Here is a 15,591-nt window from a genome sequence, read left to right as displayed (position 1 = left end):
GGAAACACGATATGGGCGCTGGCAGACGGGTCGCGTAGTCTCGTCAGTGATGATACGATGCTTGGCGAGTGGAGTTCGGCCGACCTTCGAGCAGGTAGCGAAACAGTCCGCAAAGTCTGCCAAGAGGTCCGACAGAAGATCCCTCTGAACGGACGGCAGGGCAGGATTTATTCTGACGGACTGAAGAACGTGATGTGGGCCAGCATGCTCCGGAGTGGGTCCTCCCACGGTGCACAAACCTGGAACCTCAGCAACGTCGTGGAGGAAGGCAATAGCCATGCCTTTGGCCAGGTGCTGATGTTCGTTGGCAAAGTTAGTCAGGAGGACGTGGGTGCGGCCGTCACGTAGTTGGACGAGACCTCTTGCAACGGCAAGTCCCCGCTTAAGCAGCAGTGGGCTATGGCTGTCCGCTAGGCCCTCGTAGTCGTGAAAGAGGTCATTCCGCACGAGCACCAGAACACTGCACCGCGGCGGCACCGTAACGTCGTTCTCGACAATGCGCAGGGCGTTGCTGCAGGGATCGCGGGAGTCAAAGCGCGCCACAGCCTGTTTAGTCGAGAACGTGACACGTGCCTCCTGAAAGTCAATCACAGCGCCGTTCGACTGCAGGAAGTCGATCCCCAGAATCAAGTCTCTGGAACACTTGGGGAGTACGACAAATTCACCAACGTACGTGAAACCACTAATCCCAACTCTAGCCGTGCACTTTGTGGGCAATTCCTCTGCGCGGGGGGCGCACAGGCAGTCACTCGAGGCAGGTGGGTCAGGTGGTCCTTTCGGCAGGGCTGGTCCAAGAGCAAGAGACCGCGAGCCTCTCCGGTCTCGCCTTATAAAGGCTTTCTCCCAGCCTCGCTCCCCCCGCCCCCCCACTCGGGAAGAAGGGGTCCGAGGGTACACGCGGTGAGCGGCGCGAGATTTGACTTGCCCGCGAGCAGACCCTACATCTCCCCCCCCCCCCTCAAACGTCCGTCCCGGGGTCCGCCAGCAGGCGTTCGATGACCTCCGGGTCCGGGTCCATAGAGTCGTCGCAGGGGGGAGGGGTGCTCGCCGGGGGGCCGCTCACCGCTGGCTGGACGGGCTCCTCACGAGCCGCCTGGGGGGGGCGAGGCGCCTGGCTCCGCTGGGGGCCCTGCCGGCAGCGCCCTCCAAAGCTCCTCGGCCGCCGGGGACAGCAGGTCTGGGCGGCTGGACTGGAGGATTGCTAAGGGCCGCCTCCTCCGGGCTGCCCCTCTGCAGTGGCGCAGCGGGGGAAGGCGCTGCAGCCGCCAAGCGCCCTTCCGCCGCGAAGGGGCTGCGCCTGGTCCCGCCACCTGGACCGCGCGCAGTACGAGATGGCCGCTCCGTTGGCGACCGTGGTCCAGGTGGCCACGTGCCGCAGGACCCTGGGCCGCTTGGGTTGCGGCTGCTCGGCGGCCGAAGCGCCGGCTGGGTGCTGAGGGGGGCCCTGCGCCTGGTCGTCACTGGCCCTCTTGCGTTGGCCTGCACCACTGGGAGGTGCTCTCCAGTGGTTAGGCATGTGGTTTGGCGGGCGGTGGGGGCCACCGCGGCCGTGGAACCTGCGCCACTCGCGCGGCTCCTGCCGCCAGCCGGGTGGCGCGCCTTGATGGCGGCCACCGTTCGACGGTGGTCTGCCTTGCCTTCTGGAGTCCGAGCCACGGGCGTCGGTCCGCTGGAGCTTCCTAGAAGACATACTGAGAGGGCGAGAGCACTGCGAGTGATAATTGATCGAGAGACACGGGTGCTACCTGGTCCTCAGGTTGTAGCGTCGGTTGCGAACCGCACCGCTACCTGCTCGTCCTCCCGGGGGTGAGATCGCCGCATCGCGCTGATTTTCCACCGCTTCGCAGCCATCGTCCTTGCGAAGGTGGAAAGCCTTCAAATCAGCGACATGCACCGGACCGGCGGTTTCGCCGTTTGTCAACAACCGCAACTGGTAGGTGAGCGGCGTAGTCCGTGCCGTAACTTCGTACGGCCCAGCCCACTTGTGCGCTAGCGACGCGGCGAAACCGCGCGCTGCGTTACTAAGTGGGTGCGTTCTCTTGAGTACTAGGTCGCCCGTGTTGAAAACGACGTGACGGCGACCTTTGTTGTACTGATCCGCCTGCTCCATGCGCGCCACATCGAGGTTTTCGCGGGCTGCTCGCTGCGCTGCCTCCAGGCGCTCCCGGAGCCTTGCCGCGTACTGCGAAAGCGGAGGGGGCGCAGGCCCCGCCGCGTCGAGTAGGGCATTCTCTAGCGGAAAAGCGATCTCTCTCCCAAAATTCAAGTAAGCGGGTGTAATACCCACTGACCTGTTCACGGTTGTCCTTGTAGCGAACGCCAGTTCGGACAGCCGCGCGTCCCAATCTCTGTGCTGCTCGGTCGTCGCGACCAGCATGCTCTTCAGATTTCGATTCACCCGCTCGGTTATGTTGCTCTGAGCGTGGTAGGGACTCGTTCTCCTGTGGCGGATTTGAAGCGCCCGACAGGAGTCTACAAAGACTTTGCTTGTGAAATACGAAGCATTGTCTGTAATCAGGTCGGAAGGGAAACCGAAACGAGTGAAAGTCTCCAACAGTTTTTCCCAAATTCGTTCCGACACAAGCTTCCTAAGGGGGAAAACCTCAACCCACTTGGAATAGTGGTCCGTTATTACCAGGATGAATTGGTTTCCGCGTGCGGACCGAGGGAGGGGTCCCATGATATCGCACGCGACCACTTGCCACGGGTAGTTGCTAACTACCGCCTTCATCATGCCAGCGGGCTTGCCCGCCCGAGGCTTGGCTACCTGGCATACCGGGCAGGTACGGGCGTATCCCAGCACATCCTTTCTCATGCCTGGCCAGGTCGCGACACGGCATAACTTGTCGTAAGTCTTACTGCCGCTGCCATGGCCTGCCAGCGCTGAGTCATGGAAGTACTGCAGGAACCGCTTCCGCAACCTTCTCGGGACCACGACTCGGAAAGGGGATGCTATCGCCGCTTCCTCGTCAAGTTGGGGAATATAGCGGAGCAGCAAGCCATCATCGCCCAGCAGATACGCGTCGTACTTGCCCTCAGCGTTGCCGGTGCAAGCTGCGCTGCTCGCAAGCTCCTTCAGCACCCGCTGGCAAAGACCGTCTGCTTTCTGGGCCTCGATCAGCTCTTCTCTACTGACCGCTACTCCCCAAGACAGATTTCTTTCTGCCTCGCTCCTAGGCAGGCGAGCGGTCGCCGCCACGAGCTGCTGTGTTTCCCTTCCGTCACAGCACCGTGCGGGACCTTTGTCCGTCTCCTCTCTCTCCAAACAGGGCGCGACACTCCCGTCCGCCCTCTCTTCCTCTCCAACAGCGGTGACGCCGCTTTTTACAAAGCTGGGCTGCGCCTCTGAAGCGCTTCCGCCAGCATTCCATGGTGCGCGCGATAAAGCATCGGCCACCTTGTTCAAGCTGCCCCGGCGGTACTCGATGGCGTACGCGTAACGTTGCAACGTCAGCGCCCATCTCGCGAGTCTGCCTGCGGGGTTCTTGAGCCTCTTTAACCAAGACAATGCCTGATGATCTGTCTGCACGGTGAAGACCGCTCCGTCTAGGTACATGTCGAACTTCGACAATGCGAACATGATCGCCAGGCATTCTTTTTCGGTCACGGAGTAATTCCGCTCCGCCGATGTGAGCGTGCGACTAGCGAACGCGACAGGGCGCAGTTTGCCCTCGTGTTCCTGCAACAAAACAGCTCCAACACCGTAGTCACTAGCGTCTGTCTGCAAGACAAACTGCTTGTTCAGGTCGGGGAGGCGCAGACTAGCGGTATTCGCTATCGCGCGAGCCAAGGCAACAAATGCGTCACTCTGTTCCTTGCCCCAGACCCACTTCGAGCCTTTACGCAACAGCAGGTTCAGCGGCCTTGCAAGCTCCGAACAGCGCGGGATGAATTGCCTGTAGAACGCAACCATCCCCAAAAACCTCTGCAAGCTTTTCACATCCATGTGGCAGGGGTAGTTCAGAATTGCCTGCAGTTTGTCATCATTCGGTCTCAGTGTGCCATCATCCACGACAAAGCCCAAGAGGTTCACTCTCTTCGATGCCAACTGCACTTTCTTTGGATTTATGGTTAGACCGGCACGTCTCATTCTATCGAGAACGGAATTCAGGTGAATGAGGTGCTCCTCGAACGACTGTGAGAATATCACAACGTCGTCGAGGTACGCCATGGCGTAGTTGAACCTTGCATCGCCCAGCACGATGACCATCAGTCGCATGAACGTGCTCGGGGCGTTAGACAAACCAAACGGGAGTCGAGTAAATTCGAAGAGCCCGCGGTGGCAGGTGAATGCGGTTTTCTCAATGTCACCTTCGGCCACCTCAATCTGCAGGTACCCTCTGCTTGCATCTAGGACTGTGAAGAACCTCGCGTTCCCTAACGCGTACATCACAGCCTCGATCGACTGAAAAGGGTACGCAACCGTAGGCGTCAGTGAGTTGAGCTTACGATAATCAACACACAGCCTGACCGATCCATCTTTCTTCGGCGCTAGAACCACTGGGGACGCCCAGGGACTTTGTGAGGGTCTCACCGCACCGGTGTCAATCATCTCGTCTAGGGCACAGTCGAGAAGCTGCCTCTTATGCGCACTTAACGGCCTCGGGTTACACCTGAAAGGGCGCGTATCACCCGTCTGAATCTCGTGCTGAAGCAGGTCGGTTCTGCCCGGTTTCTCCGTGAAGCAATCCGAAAACGGGAGTAAAGTTTCCGCGAGCCTTCGGCGCTGACTACTGGGTCCTGAGAAAGACGCAATAATCGCTTCTAACGGGCCACCGTCTCTCAGCGTCTCGAGGGAGCTCACCTGCCTTTCTGTCGCACAGGTGTGGACAACCACCTCTTGTGCAGGACAGCCGGGCAAGGATGCGCTTTCGAAGGGAATGAGGGGGGCGAGCTGGCTGTAACGATAGCCATTCTCCCCCATGTCGAGCACAATGCCTTCGCTCGAGAGAAAATCCCTTCCCAGAATTACTGGTATTGACAAGCCAGGCAGACAGACGAAGCGATGTCTCCGCTTTCTGCCGTCAAAACGCATCGTAAGACGCACTGCTCCCTTTGCCCTTGCCGCCCCAGCTGCTAAGCTTAACGGGGTTTCGGCCGGTCTGACACGGATGTTACCTATCCGGCAGGCCTCGTACACCTCGTCACCGACCAGTGACAGCGTTGAGCCCGTGTCTACGAGTGCAGAGTAGCATCGACCCGCTAACTGCACTAGCATAAAAGGGCTTGAGCGCGGAACGACTCCCTGAGTTCTACAGGCGAGCGGGACAAAGGCCTCCCCGTCGCCGGCGCGGGAGTTCTTTTCCTGACTAGCGCCTTGACAACCATGAAATTCTCCCGCTGACGGTGAAAGGCCGCTGCCACCAGACATCACCGCCAGCGCCTGGCGTTTCCCTGCATACGCCTAGCTTGGCATTCGCGTGCCACGTGGCCGGGCTGGTTGCAATTCCAGCAAAGCCGGTCGTTGACCCGCCGCGTGGACGGAGGAGCCCTCGTTCCACGAAGCGGTTGGGGACGGCTCTCCCCTTTCTCCGCGCATTCCTGACGCTCGCTCCGCGCGTGGCCTGTGAGACCGGCTCGACGCCGCTGCTCGAATGCGTACGGGTCAAGCGCGCGAGGGACAACAGGGGGTTCCGCCTGCCTTTCCACGGCCATTACCTCGGCGCGCCGAGCCCTCATCGCGCATTCTCGGCCTCCATCCCATGCGCATCCCGGTTCTAGCGATTCGGCCGGCCTGGGGGGCGGCCGGTAGCGCAGTTCGGCGAGTAAATCCGCCTGCACGGTCTTGGCCTCCTGCGCTAGGGCCTCGAGGTTTGTAAAACTGCGGCCCCGCAGATACGGCTTGAAGCGTGGATGGCACTGCCTGATCACACGCGCAACCTGATCTCGGTCGGTTGCCGTCGGGTCTGCCCTCTTGTACAGCTCTTGCATTGCGCGTACGTACTCGAGGAGGCTTTCCTCTGGGTGTTGGGTGCGCAACGCGAGCTCATCCAGCATCCGGCGCTCATAATCAGGCGGCAAGAACTCGGCGTGGAAACGGTCTTTGAAGTCCGCCAGCGACTGGAAAGTCGGCTGGCAGCGCCTCCATCGCGCCGCGCTCTCGACGAGTGCTACAGGCAGGACCTGCCCTAGCATTACGTCATCTGGGGCGCCCAGAGCCGTCTGGTAGTCCTCGAGTTGTTGCAAAAACTCGTGGACTGATTTCGCGTCCGTGTACCCGGAAAAGGAGGGGACCTCCATATTTATCCGCGGGCGCGATGCTGTCGCCGATGCTACCGATGCTGCGGCCTGGTTGGCGCCAGCCACCGAACCGAGCTGACGGGCTAATGCGGCAAACATCTCAGTCACCTGACCTATTACGTCCGCCGCGTCGGCCGTCTCACTACCGGCTGCCCCGCCATCCAAAGCCGTGGCTGAAACATCCTTTCTGGGAGGCATAGTTCGCGCTAACTGTCCGGCCGCACCGGCTAACTGCTCATGGCAACAAGAACATTCACCTACACAACAATCTATCTACAAACACGCGGAAATACACAAGAGAAAACGCCCGAAAACTACATAAATAACACAAAACCCCTAACAAATTTACAACACTACACAAGTCGCTACCCCGCGAACATTCCGCCTGACCCGCTCCTTAACCCTATCGGTCCGGCGTGGCCCTGAACAAGAGGGCCTGCCACGAGTCTGGCTGCACGTCCCAAAATCGGCAGAGAAATCGTCCACAAGGTGTTAATTAAAGCCGCACGCTGGGCGCCATTATTTGTGGGCAATTCCTCTGCGCGGGGGGCGCACAGGCAGTCACTCGAGGCAGGTGGGTCAGGTGGTCCTTTCGGCAGGGCTGGTCCAAGAGCAAGAGACCGCGAGCCTCTCCGGTCTCGCCTTATAAAGGCTTTCTCCCAGCCTCGCTCCCCCCGCCCCCCCACTCGGGAAGAAGGGGTCCGAGGGTACACGCGGTGAGCGGCGCGAGATTTGACTTGCCCGCGAGCAGACCCTACAACTTGCCCACAGGGGAAATTAGGTGGCCACCTGCGGTGCGAATGGGGGTCCCCGTCCACGGTGTCAGAACTTTCTTAAGTTATCCAGCAAAGACACGGCTCATAACAGAATAATCAGCACCGGTATCGAGCAGCGCGGTAATCTCAGTGCCATCAACTGTCACACGCAAATCGGATGCAGCGTATCTGATACTGTCGCTGCCTCTCGCTGTCCAGGTATCGTCGGCTCGAGGGTTTCGCGATGGAGGGTCTTGACACGTCCCGACGTCAGCGGCCTTGCCTCCAGAGGTCGCTGGTGTTAGTTTTCCCGACGCGGACTCGGCAAGCGACAGCCAGCAGAGCTACTCTGGCGGCCAGGGCTGGATGAGCGATAACGGAGAGGCGAAGGGGAACGCGACTCGCGCCTTCCAGAGTAGGCAGGGTTCTGGCATGCCCATAGATGCTGCGCAATCTCATGCGGACGTTCGCCGTTCTGAGGGCAGGGTGCGTCGGGATGGAAACCGCGAAGGCCCACTTGGCGGTACGGACATGCTCGGTATAGGTGACCGGGCTCCCCACAGTGGTAGCACAGAGGCCTGCGGTCCGGCGTACGCCACAAATCCGACTTACGAGGGCGTGGCCCAGCTGTAGCAGATGCGGTTGCGGAATATGCGGCGATGTTACTCACGGGGGTCGCCGGGGCCATACCGTAGCCAGGCACGCTTGCGTGACATGTGCCGACGTTGCTCACGCCAGGCGTTGGGGTAATAGGACCGTAGCCTGTCGCGCGACGTACAATGGATGCGTACGTGGGTCTGTCATCGAACCGGGACGGCGCTTCGGGGACAGGAGGTGCCTGCGTAGCCTGTCGCACCTCGTCCCTGACGACTTCAGTCAGTGCTGCCTGCGGCGCAGATGCAACCTGGGGCAGATGGATCCGTTGGAGTTCCTCCCGGACAACTGAGCGTATTAGTTCGCGCAAGGTGTCTGCACTGCCGCCGAGACACGACGAAAAGCCTTCGGGCACCATGCAGTTGATGTCCCGGTTGTACTGGCGGGCCCGTTGTTGCAGCGTCGTCTCCATCGTGGTCGCCTCGGCTAAAAATTCCGCCACCGTGCGGGGTGGGCTGCGCACGAGGCCCGCGAACAGCTCCTGCTTAACCCCACGCATGAGATGGCGTAGCTTCTTCTCCTCTGTCATGTTGGGGTCGGCGCGCTTGAAAAGACGGGCCATGTCTTCGGTGTACATGCGCACGCTTTCGTTCGTGCGCTGATTTCGGGAGTGCAGCGCAGCTTCAGCCTTCTCCCGGCGGTCAGCGTTGGGGAACGTAGCCAGGAGACTCCGGCAAAACGTCTCCCAGGTGGGAAGGGTAGCCTCGTGGTTGTCAAACCACGTCCGAGCAGACTCTTCCAGGGCAAAGTAGACGTTATTGAGCTTGCGCTCGTCGCACCAGCTGTTGTAGCGTGCGACCCGCTCGAAGGTCTCCAGCCAGTCCCCAGCGTCTTCGAACACGTCACCGTGAAAAGATGGTGGTGTTCGCGGTGGGTGGCAAAGGATCGGCGCCAGGGGCCTGGTGTAAGCAGCCATGGCAGTTGGACTCTACGGTAGAGGCTGGATCGGCGGCGGGGTCCTGGTGTCAGTGGCCATGTCAGTTGGGCTCGGCGGTCGAGGCTGCGTCGTCCTTGTTGGCGGGGGAAGGGGCCCAAATTCAGGCGACTCTCCGCGGAGACGGCGGCTGGGTTGCTGGTGAACCGGTGTGAGGTCCGTAGTGACGCTGTACGGAGTGTGCAGGTCAGGAAGCGTACCTAGCACCTCCACCAAACTGTAGCGTGCAACGCCAAAAAGAACACCAGCGCAGAGACGAAAAACCTGCGGCGGTCCCTCAGTGGTTCGAGCGCGCGCGCGAGAGCCAACTAACTTCTTCCTCTTCTAGGGCATGCACTACTTCTGTCTCTTCGAATGCATGTATCAATATATATATATATATATATATATATATATATATATATATATATATATATATATATAAAATCGCTTCGTTAAAGGAAAAATTTTAATTGTGCTCGACGTTTCGATTAATTAAGGAACTAATCTTTTTGAAGAGTGATTGGTCATTGCTGGTGTTTCCCCTTTTGTAGGAGTTGGACCCCGAACAGGTGAGTGAGAAACGAATAGTGACTTCAGAAATAATTAGATAGAAGTAAATAAATACAAGCAAAAATAAAAAAATAAGCATGGATAGGAAAAAGGGACAGTGGGTCCCGCACGAAAAAAAAGAGAGTGCGCAGAAAATGTAAGAAGGAAAATACAGTATCCAGATGCGAGTTCCGCTTTGAAGTTTTCTTATCGCTGTCCATGTCAGTCGAAGCCCCATCCACGTGGCTGGCGCTGGAATGTCCGCCAATGTGGCTTCCGATGTCGGTGTCAGCCATTTTTGCTTCCAAGTGACCATGCTGTTCTGGACGCTCCTCTGCCCTACCTACCTGTAGCTCTCTTTCTAGAGCATCCATACAAAACACTAGTTTGGTGTTCGCTTGGCCAGCCCTGTCCAGGCGTGGACCTAATACGCAACATTTGCACATAAAATCTGCGCCTTCGGCCTCCTCTGCCGATTCTAACCGCGTTTCTTTCAATTTCACCGGCGCCTCACACTCCTTGTATTTAACCTTCAATTGCTTGACCTTCTTAGCAATACTCGATTATTTCGATCGCAAAATGCTAGGATATCTACAAGCTCAAAACAAAAACCGCTTACAAACACGTGCACAAATAAAAATCTGCCTACCGCAAATTCGAATGTTATCTCGCAAATCAGCGCTGAAAAACTATAGCTGCCAGCCAGAATATATTCGGGCGTTATAGGTCACTGACCTAAATTCTATTCTTTATCCTGCACTTCCTCTAACTAGCCTAAAACTGGACAATCCCTCCTTTCAAAACTTTAAAAGAAAGAACTCGTCTGCTTGACGCAGTCACGTCGCTCTTGCAGTCGTCCGTCCGTTCGGTCCCGGTCACCACGCGTGATTCCAAGAGCACCTAAACATGCGTCCGCACCACACGGCTGTCAGCGGCAAACTACGGCATGCCTCGATGGCAGCGCCATCTGGTCAGGGCTTGCCGAAGCAGATGCCCACTGACATGCATGGGAGGAGAAGGGTCAAAAGGCTTTGGTTTTTGGCTTTTTGGTGGGTTTTACGATCCAAAGTGACTCGCACTATAAGAGATGCCGTAGTAGAGGATTCCGGATAATTTTGACTCCCTGGGGATCTTTAACGTGCACTGACATTGCACAGCACATGTGCCTGCAGAATTTTGCCTTCATCGAAATTCAACCGCCTTGGTCGGGAGCGAACCCGCATCTTTCGCGTCAGCAGTCGAGCACCATAACCACTGAGCCTCCGCGCCGGCTCTGTCAAAAGGTGCTGTCGAACCTCCCGCAGCTGCGTTTTAAGCTTCATTTGCCTGGATATTGTGAAACTAACTCTTAGCATACTGTGTCGAGATTCTGTAGACAAAAACGAGGTGGGGGCTGGAGCCATTCTCCTGAGTAATTTAGCCGGTTGATATCCAAGGTGCGAAGCGTGTTCGTATTGAAAGCTTATGTCGCGGTCAAGTGGTGATTGCAATTATATGGCGAATACAGCATACTGCAGCCATATTTTACTTGTTCATTGCGTGAGCGTGGTATCGACGGTTCTTTCAGGTGTATGAACGGAGGTGGCAGTAAAGTTTTGCCCGTTCGGTCACCACTGCACCATGCTGTATGCCTGAAGTTTCGCCTGCAGCATTTTGTTGGCGGTGGAAGGGAGGGGATTCGAGAAACGAGGAGCGGTAACGACAGCAGGGCGTGCATCTGCGTACCTCTTTTAGAATACAATGTAAAAGGCTAGAATGAGGTAGTTAACCCGAATGAGGGTTTCGGGGCCCTCTAAAAGGAATACGCTTCAGTTAAAAAATTGCTGGTGGTTTAGCTCCGGTTAAACCTAGTAAGAGGCTATCTCTACGCATGGGAAGCTTGGTAAATCTCTTTATGCAGCAAAATTGAAACTGAAAGCATGGCGACCTTGGCTTTACATAGCCTAGTGAAGCTGTCGCTTCAAAATAAGTAAAAGCGATCAAGAAACTAAGCACACAATATGTCGAGCCCAGCACTGTCTCACGCAGTAAAGAAGGGCGTACCGCCGGGTGTTGTGCTCAGTCCTCTGTTGTTTAACATCACCCTGCTTCAAATAACAAGAAACGTACACGCGGAGTACACATCACGCTTTACGCAGACGATATCAGCATCTGGGGCGAATCCAGATAGCACCACGCCAAGCAACGACGCCTTCAGAAAGCATTACTAAGCATCTCCACATACTTCATTCGTCGAGGACTGCATCTTTCCACGCAAAGAAAGTGTTGCCATGGTATTCATCAGGAAAAAAAATTACCAAATATCCGCCCCAACTTGCCAAATGATATCCCCAGGATGAAAAGAACCGCCTATGGAACTCGCCAAGTCATCATAACACCTTTCTCCATTCCATCGACCTACAGCTCGAATCACCGCTCGTGCTTCCGCGTCATCTAGAAATTGTTTATCATCGCCTTCGTCTTAATGTTTCGTTTACGAACAGTCTGCGACAGCGCTTCAAGGAAGCAAACAGTCCGTGTTGTGACAACTGCGGCAACAATTGAGGCTGTGCTTCTTATTCTCTTCGCATGTAAAGCGTACGCCAACGAACGTGCGCACTATGAGCAATGCATGCAGTCCGTCACCCACGTGCCACTCACAGTGGACTCCATACGAGGTCTGTTAGAAAAGTATCCGAACTTTGGCCGAAGAAAAAAAACTTAGAAACCTAACCTAACCTAAGCATTAGAAACCTAATCACCCTCAATATAGTCTCCTTGGGACTCGGCACACTTCTCCCAGCGGTGCTGTCATTGTTGGAAGCATTCCGAAAAGGCCTCTTTCGGAATAGAGTATAGCTCAGCTGTCGTTGCAGCCATAAAGTCCTCTCTTGTCTGAAATCGCGCTCCTTTCAATGACCTCTTGATTTTGAGAAACAGGCAAAAGTTGCAGGGGGCCATATCAGGAGAGTAAGGAGCCTGCTCAGCTGCAGGAGTCTGGTTTTTCGCCCAAAAATTCTGAATCAAGTGCGAGGAATATGCTGGAGCATTGTTGTCATGGATGCGCCATTTTCCTGCAGACCTCAACTCCAGTCTCTTGCGCCTCACTGCATCACTTAGGCAAGGGAGGACATCCCTGTAGTACTCTTTGGTCATTGTTTGACCCTGTGGTGCGTACTCGTGGTGTACCACACAGCGGGAGTCAAAGAAAGCAGTCAGCATCACATTGACGTTGCTGCGCGCTTGGCAGGCCTCCTTTGGTCTTGATGACGTGGAATGCTTCCACTGTGACGTGTGGGATTTGGTTTCCGGGTCGTACCCGTACACACAAGACCCGTCACCAGTGATTATGGTTTTCATGAAGTCGGGGTCACTGTTTGCGGAATCCAGCATGTCCTGTGAGACTTCAACACGAAGCTCTTTTGCGCCACCGTGAGCAGCTTCGGCACAAATTTCGCCGCAGATTTCTTCATGGCCAAATCTTCCGAAATAATGGAATGTGCAGAAAACGTGGTGATGTCCAACTCTTCCGCAATTTCTCGGATATTCACACGACGGTCCCGCATCAGCACAGCGTTCATTTCGGCATGTTCATTTCGGCATGTTCATTTCGGCATGTTCATTTCGGCTGGTCATTTCGGCATGCTGATGGCCGACCAGAGCGTGGCTCGATCTCCACCGATGTGCGGCCGTCTTTAAACCAGTTGTACCACTGCTTAATCTGTGTGCTGCTCATGGCATCATCACCGAAAGCCGTCTGAATATTCCGAATGGTTTCCATTTGGCTGTCGCCCAGTTTCTGGCAAAATTTGATGCAGTAGCGCTGCTCCAGTCGCTCCGCCTATTTCCTTGCAATAAAAAACCCACGAGAGCACTGCGCACTACCTTACTCAAACGCTGCGTCCCAGTGACTGACGCTATCGGCAGGCGGGAAAAAATCCGCGCATGCGCACGGAGGTTCAAGGTCGGCTGATGCAAGCGCGCTTGTTTCATATCCATCAGGTGTTCGCAAAAAAATATAACATCGGATACTTTTGTAAGAAACCTCGTATTAGGTCCTTTAGGCTGCTGCAGACAGCAGCAACGTGCAATTTTATTCTTATTTGCGTGTTTTAGACTAACTATAAATTGCCGAACACTTGATCACCCCGCTGTCCATGTATAGAACTTGACTTCGGTCTCATCCAAGGAAGCCATCGTGCAGAGAAGTATTGTGTTGCAACCCTCTTAAAGAGGCCACGACAGGGTTGTTCTTCATATTGGAATTTTGTACTTCAGCAATGAATACACGAGCCTCTGATTCAATTTCCAAAATTTGGGTGCCTGGGGCGCACTGTATATTCGAAAAACTGCGATCGAAATTGAGACCACGAAACTCCTCCCACCGGCAGCGACCGCCATATTGAATGCTGTCGTGTCACTAGGGCATACACGGAGCAACGTCGTCTGTTATCGTTGATGCAATGCGGGCTGCGAGGTCTCTTGTCCCCTGTACTTTCGCGGGCGACTACAGTAGCAGCCGTCCCTCATATATGAGTGACAAGTGCCCCACAGTAACGTAGTTTTCCGGTAGGGTCCGATCACACTAGGCCGATGCGGCGTCGGTCAACGGTCGGTGGGCTGGTCGGTATGCAGATGCCGTCGCTGACGCACCGGTATGTCACGTAGGAACCGACAAAGACGCCAACAAGACCAACGACCGCGTATCGCAGTAGTGTAGAGAGTGAGCTTCGGTGAACTTTTGCCAGATTCTTAAATTTCGGTGGACGGCAGACCGCCGGCCCCATGTTGCTTTTGTAACGAGGCATAGGGAGTCCGCAGGATTCGTGTGTGCGATTTCGGCGATTGCGGAGAGGGAACTCACAGCTCTTAGCGCATGGAAATAGCCGTCGAGCGTAGTTTCGGCTACAGTGACTTCAAAGCGACGACTATCTATATCGAAGGACGCCCTGAGGGAGAAGTGCCGATGTTACGCGGTCTTTGGAGCATGCGTGTTGAAGGTCGGCAGCCGGCAGCAGCTGTCGGCGGCGACTGTGGACAACAAATTTGGATGTTTTTATTAATACAAGTGGAACCCAAACGTGTTTTCAGGTAAACCGATTTAAAATCAAGTATTGGTGACATCGGAGGAAGCAGATGCAATTGGCAAGAAGGGCCTCACGTACGCGAAGCGTTTCCCATGCAGGCGATAGCAGCATCGGCTCTTATTGCACTGTTATCGTAGTGTGTAAACCAGTCAATATACATTATATAAGGAAGAGTAGACAATATTTAAGATATGGAGAGCCCACCTTGCGCCATGCCAAGCAAATGATCGGTACTGTTTGAGCACAGCTATGTAAACAACTTCAGCGTGGGGCTGCAGTAATCGTAATCGTCGCATTCCTGGCGGATCTAGCGCACGCAGAGTAAATGCTAAATGATGTGGTATTATCATCAAGCACTCATTTAGGTGGTGGCGACTATTCGTCGGTGCGGGCAGTGAAACATTCCAGCCGTGTTGGCTTCTGCTAGCGGTTTGGTTCTGCAAAAGGGTTCTACTTGCCGAAAGAAATGTTCGACTTACACACACACACACATACAGCGAGGAGGCAGTCGCATTTAGCGCTCTTCTCTGCTCCTTTCGTGCCGCAAGCTTACTCTTGTGCCATCTGTAGCGATGTCGCGATGTGGCGCTACTAACACGATTCACAATACTAACAAACTACCAGAGGGCGCTACCTTTGTTTTGTGTTATATACCTAAAGCACGCAATAAAGAGTGCGGGACACTTCCGTATGAGTGGACCCAGGCGCTGCCCCGTTCTTCGCGGACCACTACACTACATTGTGAAAATATGATTTCATAATATGAGGCGTGCATGACACGTGCCGTTTTTCATTGCACTGCTTCACGGCTTCTAGGGTAAATAATAAAGCAGGGATGCACCGATTTCTCTTTCCTCATAAATCAGAAAACTGGCGCCACGAGCAAGTCCGTTTTTCCCAAGGATCACTAAGCTCGTGCACTAAGCTGAAGGCTTCTGAAAAGAAAGCACGGAAAATACATGTTATTTCGCTACGCTAAAAGAAACAAAACCTTTTCGGGCAACCGTCGTCCACGTTGTGCGAGCAAGCACCTCAGCGAAGCGAACAGTGTGCAGCAGACGGCGCGGGGCGAGTATGCCTTTGTGACGTCAGCGATCAGAGGTTGCCAGACCAGCAAACAGGTCGCAAGACAAACGAAGAAAATTTGTTGAAAAAATATCTACCGCACACAATAAACTGAAACTTCGGGGAATTGCAGTTTAACGCGTTGGGAATTATATGCAATAAGCAGGGTATGCGCGAAAATAGGCTGTCATGGCCCCAGTAATGACTGCACTCTTTTCTACCACCATTCTTCCATCTTTACTCCCCTATTCCCTCCCCTACGCAGAGTAGCATGTCAGCGAATATACACGCCGACTAAGATCTCCATTTTTCATTAAAGAGCTCTCTGGCTATTTCTCTCTCTCAA

The sequence above is a fragment of the Amblyomma mixtum genome, chromosome 3 (assembly GCF_055824585.1).
Source record: "Amblyomma mixtum isolate Tamu chromosome 3, ASM5582458v1, whole genome shotgun sequence".
NCBI classification, from domain to species: domain Eukaryota; kingdom Metazoa; phylum Arthropoda; class Arachnida; order Ixodida; family Ixodidae; genus Amblyomma; species Amblyomma mixtum.
The sequence above is the reverse complement of the archived record's forward strand: the minus strand, read 5'-3'. Positions refer to the sequence as shown.